We start from the raw sequence: 7,764 nt of genomic DNA, 5'->3' as shown, positions 1-7,764 counted from the left end.
TTGGTATCCTCTCCAGCCTCATTTTGGTTTTACATTTGATGTTCCTCCAGCCACACCTGGCTATGTCGTGTGCCAGTGCCTTTGACTGGATACCATCCTCTAAAAAATGCAGCTCGGCACTTTCCTTCTCTAGGAATCCTTCCCTGAACATCTCCTCAAACAGGCCATATTATGGCCTTTTGTAGCAACCTGGATGGAACTGGAGAGTGTGATGCTAAGTGAAATAAGTCATACAGAGAAAGACAGATACCATATGTTTTCACTCTGATGTGGAGCCTGAGAAACTTACCAGAAGACCATGGGGGAAGGGAAGGAAAAAAAAAAAAGAAAGAAAGAAAGAAAGAAAGAAAGGTTAGAGAGGGAGGGAGCCAAAGAAACTCTTAAAAACTAAGAACAAACTGAGGGTTGATCGGGGGTGGGAGGGAAGGGTGGGTGGGTGATGGGCATTGAGGAGGGCACCTGTTGGGATGAGCACTGGGTGTTGTATGGAAACCAATGTGACAATAAATTTCATACTTAAAAAAAAAACAGGCCATATTAAATATTCCCCTCTAGTTTTCTTTAATACCCTGTGCATCTCTGCAAATTGCATGATGATTATTAGCGTCTTAGTCCATTCAGGATGCTATAACAAAAAAAAAAAAAAAATGTAGACTGAGTAGCTTATAAACAACAAAAATGTATTTCCTTCAGTTCTGGAGTCTGGGAAGTGCAAGGTCAAGGCGCCAGCAGATGTAGTGTCTGATGAGAGCTGCCAGGTTCATAGACGGTCATCTTCCTACAACTCCCCATGTGAGGAGGGGCGAGGGATCCCTCTGGGGACTCCTATGTAAGGGCAATAATCCCATTCATGAGCGCTCCACCCTAAGGGTCTAATCACCTCTCCAACGTCTCACCTCCTAATACCATCACTTTGAAGGTTAAGATTTCAACACAAAAATTTTGGAGAAACAAAAGATTTACTCCATAGCAATTAGAAATGAATCTCTTTAATCAACTGTTCTCTCCCTGGGTTCAGAGGTAGTGTTTGGGGATTCTTAGAGCTCAGCATAGTGCTGGACACACAGTAAAAACTCAAGAAATATACTAAATACACTAAAGTGTTCAGCTGCTTAGTTCTACGGACGAGCTGGAACCCTAAGATGACTAAGGTATATCCCGGGCTCTGGAGGAACTCACAGTCAAGTGGCAGAGACAGATATCTAAACAAAAAAATTATAGCATGATGTGATAAGTACTATAACAGAAGCACACATAGCCTACTAATGGAACCTAAATTATCCTGCATATTTTCCATCATTCTAAATATACAGAAGATTGAGTTCAAGATAAATGCGTTGAGTGAATCATGGGAAAACTCCAGAAGCTATGTAGGAGAAGATAAAGATTAAAGCGATTTCACTGAACACAGTAGCTCTGGCCGCCAGCATGGATAACGGCTTTGCCTGGGAGAGATTATAACCCACTCCTAGGCCAGTCATAAAACGATGAGGTACGAAAAGCAGGGCCCCAAGCTGGGCTTGAGTCTACTGTGTGACCTTGGGCTGGCTGGCCATCAGCCTCAACGGGATGTTAGTTTACCTTGAAGGTGAAATGGGACTTGCGGTACCTAGGGTGGTGACTGTCTTGCTTCCGAAAACCAGGACATTTACTGAGCCAAAGGAGTAACTGGCCAAGGGTGGCCTCTGAAGACACTGGAGGGAAGCCCCAAGCCCACACAGATATATACTTACTCATTCCATGGAGCCAACTAGAGCTCTTCAGCGTTGGCAGGTTGGTTACAGTTAGCACAGCGGTGAGAAGGAAATCAGGCTGGCAGAGCTCAGCATTCTCGAGGTCATGGTGAAAAGGTTGAGAGGTATGGTTTCATTTCGGCACAAGAGAGAGGCCCCTCCAACTGCAAGTGCTGAACAAACAAAATCCTAGCGAATCCCAGTCGTGTTAAGCTGCAAGATCAGTAGACCTTGTGTGCATTCCACTTGCCTCTTAACTTGCACCCGGCCATTTTGAGATGGCTCATTCCCTTGAAAGCTGATATGCCTCCACACGCCTTGCAACCTCCCTTAACACTCCCACTCTTCAGTAAATAGTCCCATCCTTAAATTCCCATCTGAGAAGGCGACCGTTTCCTGCCGGAACCCTACCTGATGGGGCCAACCAAACTGTGAGCTCCTCCAGGGGTGTCTGGGACACCTCCGGGACCTCAGATCTATTCGTGGTTGTAAGCAAATTCCAGATGCTAACGAATATTTGTTTGCAAGGATCAATTCTAGTATTGTGATATTCTTAATATCTACCTAGGGGGTCTTGAACCCGTGGTTCTCCTGACCGTTACCACCCTCATCACCTAGAGCTGGTTGTGTTTTCCTAGAACCCTGCTGCCTCTGACTCAGTGTCACTTCATTGACTTCTAAAGGACTCTCCCCAGTAAAAAAAGAGTGATTCTGGAAATAAATTAACAAATGTGTGTGATGTGCAGTTGAAGCCAAGGTGCAGGGGGAGCAGGCTCTTATTTTCAGTGCATTTTGCTCCCCTACGAGCCTTTGTCCATTTGCTATACATGCAGCTAAGAGCTGAGTTAGAATGAAGCATTTCACTCATTGGGTTATTTATACCCCATCCCGGCACATTTGTTTTCTTAGAGGTCACTGCAACTACTCTGCTTTGTAAAAACTCGAACATTCATTGGAGACCCCTTCTGAAGTCTCTTGGGTGAGAACATGTGTGAGTTTCCAGCTACCAACGTCAACTCTGAAAAGCAGAAGAGTCTTATCCTTTTTTTGTTTGTTTGTTTTTTGGTCTAGTAGAACTTTCCTGGCCCACCACTCTGCCTGTTGCACTGGGACACCTCCTTCAGGCCCACCTTACGCTTTGGCCTCCAGGTTTGTTGTCACAGTGGAATGCAGTGTTCTGTGGTGATCTTCTCGAACTCACTCAAAGGAGAGAAGTTCTCTGTTGGCAGTTTTGAAGAGGCATTTTCAATCCAGAGGCCAAAGCAGCTTCCTGTTTACAAGCATGAAATTGACACATTGTTTTCAAAGTTCAGGGCAGGAAAGAACCTTTTGAGGTCAGTTAATTCAACCTCTTTCATCTTTTAGATGAGAAAATTAAAGCTCAGAGAGGTGAAGGCACTAACCCCAAATCACAGAGCTATTAATAGGGGAGCAGTGACTAGAATACATGTCTCCCAATCAAGCCAGGGAGCTCTCACTGTCTTTTGAATTGCTTTGTTCTGTACCCAAGTTCTAGAATTTTCAGGTGAATTTTTCTCGCTTGAATTTGTGCGTCACTTGATTATGTGAGGTCTGATGAAGTTATTAAAGAAAAAGTATCTACTCATAAATGCCTTTTTCAGGGGTGCCTGGGTGGCTCAGGTCATGATCTCCCAGTTGTGAGACTGAGTCCCACATTGGGCTCTGTGCTGGGCATGGAACCTGCTTAGGATTCCCTCTCTCCCTCTCTCTCTGCCCCTACCCCACCTCTTCTAAATAAATAAATAAATAAATAAATAAAATCTTAAAAATAAAAGAAAAGGAAAGAAAGAAAGAAAGAAAGGAAGAAAGAAAGAAGGGAAGAAAGAAAGAAAGAAAGAAAGAAAGAAAGAAAGAAAGAGAAAGAAATGCCTTTTTTCAGACTCCATGTCAGATTTCATGTATTTTGCAAACACCATGTTAATCAGACTTAAGTTTTTTCATAAGAGAACTCAGATACTGCCGACAGATTTTTTGCCTTCTAAATGAATTGGCATACTTAAGAAACATATTCAATACTGACCAATCGGCACATTCTAGTTTCAATCTTTTGGGCACACTCTAATTTCAATCTTTTGAAATTTCTCGTGTGAATTTCTGCTTTCCTGGGAAATCCACCAGAAGAGGATCAGCAGTTAAGCTCTGGTTATCTTGTTTTGGCGGTCTGTATAGAAATACGTATGAGTCATATATAGTCGTATACATAACCTGCACTTTGATTTGCTGATTTTCTATCTAATAATTATATGATTTGCTGAAAGGGGGTGTTGACATCCCTAACAATAATTATGGATTTGTGTATTACTCTTTTCAGCTCTATCAGATTTTGCCGTTAGGTATCTAATACTCTTGTTTGGGACATACATCCTTAGGATTGCTATGTCTTCCTGGTGATTAGGAATTATCATTATGCAATGTCTTTCTTTGTTTCTAATAAGTTTCTTTGCTCATATAAGGTCTACCTTATCTGATATTAATATTGCCATTCCTTCTTTTTTAAGTTAATGTTTACATAGTTATATTTTTTGATCCTTTTACTGACCATCTACCGATTTTGTTGAAATTAAAGTGAATTTTTTAAAGTTTTTATGTATTTAAGTAATCTCTACACTCATCACAGGGCTCCATCCAGTTCATGACCCTGAGATTAAGAGCCACACACCCCTTCAACAGAGCCAGCCAGGCGCCCCTAAAGTGAATTTCTTGTAAATAACATAGATGGGTTGTGGGTGGTTTTCTTTTTTTTTTAATTTTAAACTCACTGTGCCAATCTCTGCTTTTTAATTGGCATATTTAGACCATTTACATTTAAGGTAGTTGTCTACCATCTAATTACTTGTTATGACTTGTTTCCTCTATTTCTTGCACCTCTGTTCCTCCTTTCCTTCCAGTGTATTGTGTATGTTTTTAGTATTCTATCTTGATTGAATTATAGCGGTTTTGAGTGTATCTATTTGGACAGTTTTCTTAATGGTTGCTCTGGGTATGGCAATATACACATGTGACTTATTAGAGTCTATTATTATTAACATTTTGCCATTTCAAATGACGTGTGGACTCCTTGCTTCCATTTTCGTTCCTATACTTCTCCCACTTTTAAATATCATAGTCTTGAACATCAGATAGTATTGTAATTTTTGTTGTACTCATTAAATATGATTTACAAAGATCGTGGCAAGAGTTAGTCTACTGTATGTATCATACTTTTGCTTTTTACATAGTTCTTTCATCCTTTCCAATGCTTCCAATTTCCCTCCTTTATCATCATCTTTCGGTTTGAATTACCATTGGCCCTTGAACAATGCTGAGGTGAGGAATGCCAATACCCAGCCGTCTGCATACAGCTGTCAACTCTTTAGAAACGTAACTGCTAATAACCTACTGTTGACTGGAAGCCTTACCAATAACTGCCAATTGACAAGCATTATGTATATGTTATATATTGTGCTCTTACAATAAAGCAGGCCAGAGGGAAAAATGTCACTAAGAAAATCATAAGGACGAGAAAATACTTTTATAGTACCGTTCATATACTTATTGAAAACAGTCCACATATAGATAGGCTGGGCCACCGAAAGACAGCAGTGAGGGTGCGCCTGGCCCCAGCATGGTGATGTTCCTCTCCTGTTGGCCCCAGCTCAGCCGTATCAGCTGTTGGTTGGGCCCAAAGCTGGCAAGAGCAGCGTAGAGGAATAGTACGGTTGCCACTTCTGCCTACAAGTATACCATCAGCCTGTAACTGTGGCCATTTGTGAGTGCCCAAGGAGGCCTCAGAGCCAGGGCACCACATGGGGAAGGGTCCATGCCCAGCCCAGGTGGGGCCTGAAGCTCCAAGCTTGCCCAGAGCAGCTTCCACAAGCTAGTGTATGGAGAACACGGGGCAGAGACATCAGGGGCTCAGGCTCCCTACCTACTGTGGTCCCTGCCCTCTGTGCCATTCCCCTGCTCAGCCTAGCTTCCCTCCTGCCAGCCCCGAGCACTTCACCCAACCACCCTGTTGGCACAGGGAAACCTGCAGCTCTGGTCCAGGGGCCCCCAGGGGCTTCTGACAGCCTTGGTCGGCCTCCCTGTGTCTCAGGGGCCAGCAGACAGGGCCTCTGCCCCAGTCGCCTTTGATCTGGTCCTGTGGAGACTCGGGTGCGCAGCTGTAAATTAACATTTTGTGGCTTCTGCTGTCAACTCTTAAAAAAAAACTCTACGTAGAAGTGAACCTGGGCAGTTCAAACTGGTGTTTTCAAGGGTCAATTATATTTCCTTTCACCGTTTTATGAAGGCAAGACCGCTAGCAACAAAATTCTTTAGTTTTCCTTCATCTGAGTTTTCCTTCATCTGAGAATGCCTTTATTCCCCTTTCATTCCTGAAGACTTTTGTAAGATGTAGAATTTACCGTCGACAACTTTTTGTTTTTATCCTCGCAAAAATGTGTGGGACACCTGGGTCGTTCAGTCGGTTAAGCAGCCGACTTCAGCTTAGGTCATGATCTCATGGTTTATGGGTTCGAGCCCCACGTCAGGCTCTGCACTGACAGCTCAGAGCCTGGGGCCTGCTTCAGATTCTGTGGCTCCCTCCCTCCCTGCCCCTCTCGCAGTTGTGTGTGCATGCACTCTCTCTCTCTCTTTCTCAAAATTAAATAAACATTTCAAAAACATTTTTAAAAAGGAGAAAAAGAAATCTATTTAAAAAAATGTACAACTTCCTCTGGCCTTCATGGTTTCATATGAGAATTTTTTTTTTTAATGTTTTAATTATTTTTAAGACAGAGAGAGACAGAGCGTGAGTGGGTATGGGGCAGAGAGAGAGGGAGACACAGAATCTGAAGCAGGCTCCAGGCTCTGAGCTGTGAGTACAGAGCCCGACGTGGGGCTCGAACTCACAAACTGTGAGATCATGACCTGAGCTGAAGTTGGACGCTTAACCAACTGAGCCGCCCAGGCGCCCCGAGAAATGTGTTTTTATTTGAATTTGTGTTCCTTATGGTTGGTGTGTTGTTTCTCTCTGGTTGCTTTGATGACCTTGTCTTTAGTTTTTAGGCATTTAATTATGATATGTTGTGGCCTGGATTTCTTTGGGCCTATCAGATTTGGAGAATTGTTCAATTTCTTAAATCTGTAGATTTACGTCCTTCACCAAATTCGAGAAATTTTCAGCCATTATTCTTTTTAAATACTCGTTCATTCCAACTCGTTTTCTACTCTCCTTCTGGGACTTCGGTAATACAAATTTTGGAATTTTTGTTATTATCCCCACAGTTCCCTGAGGCTCTGTTTATATTTTTCCAGTCCACTTTCTGTTTTTCGTATTGAGTAAATTCTATTAATTGGTCCTCAAGTTCATCAATTTGATCCTCTGTTATCTCTACCCTATTACTGAGCTCACCCAGTGAGGTGTTTGTTTGCTTTTTTATTTTTGTTATTGTATTTTTCAGTTCCACAATGTCAACTTGGTCCTTTTTAATAACTTCTATTTCTTTGTCAATGGTTTTTATTTTTCATTTGTTTCAGGAGAATTCATAATTGTTCTTTAAGGCATGTTGATGATAACTCCTTAAAATCTTTGTCAGATAATTCCAATATCTGTTTCTCCGTTGGTGTCAGTTTATTGCCTTTTTTTCATTCAAGTCCTACTTTTCCTGGTTCTTGGTGTGGCCAGTGATTTTCATGTAATCTTAGACATTTTGATTATTCTCTTAAGGGACTCTGAGTCTTATTTAAATCTTTTATTTTAGCACTCAGGGCCCGACTTGACTTTTGTAGGCTCTGGTTCCAACGATAACTTAATTTCTTGAGACTTCGTAATGCTACTTTGATGTGCTTTGTTGATCTGGTGCCACTGCAGCTCGCTCCTAGTATGACAGCCAAAAATATCTCCAGACATTTCCAAAAGTCCCCTGGAAAGAATAACATCCCCAGCTGAGGAGCACTGCTTGGCAGAAGCCAGAAGTATTCAACGTCCCCGGTGTGGGACAGGCCGTGATCCTGTGGGGAGGGGAGGATATATTCTTCCCCAGAGCCT

General features: G+C 42.3%; 1 long non-coding RNA gene across 2 annotated transcripts; it reads right to left on the bottom strand.

The window, feature by feature from the left end:
- Positions 1–549: 549 nt before the first annotated feature.
- On the bottom strand, positions 550–3,202 carry LOC121020295 (uncharacterized). 2 transcript variants are annotated; one of them, XR_005786054.1, is made up of 4 exons: positions 3,137–3,202; positions 2,864–3,003; positions 1,734–1,906; positions 550–625 (listed from the first exon to the last, which is right to left on the bottom strand). It is a non-coding gene; the product is annotated as an uncharacterized LOC121020295 (long non-coding RNA). The 2 variants fall into 2 exon arrangements; XR_005786053.1 differs by lacking the exon at positions 550–625 and adding an exon at positions 974–1,202.
- Positions 3,203–7,764: the final 4,562 nt, after the last annotated feature.

The sequence above is a fragment of the Herpailurus yagouaroundi genome, unplaced genomic scaffold (assembly GCF_014898765.1).
Source record: "Herpailurus yagouaroundi ecotype Mexico unplaced genomic scaffold, PumYag 250, whole genome shotgun sequence".
NCBI classification, from domain to species: Eukaryota; Metazoa; Chordata; class Mammalia; order Carnivora; family Felidae; genus Herpailurus; species Herpailurus yagouaroundi.
The sequence above is the reverse complement of the archived record's forward strand: the minus strand, read 5'-3'. Positions and strand labels throughout refer to the sequence as shown.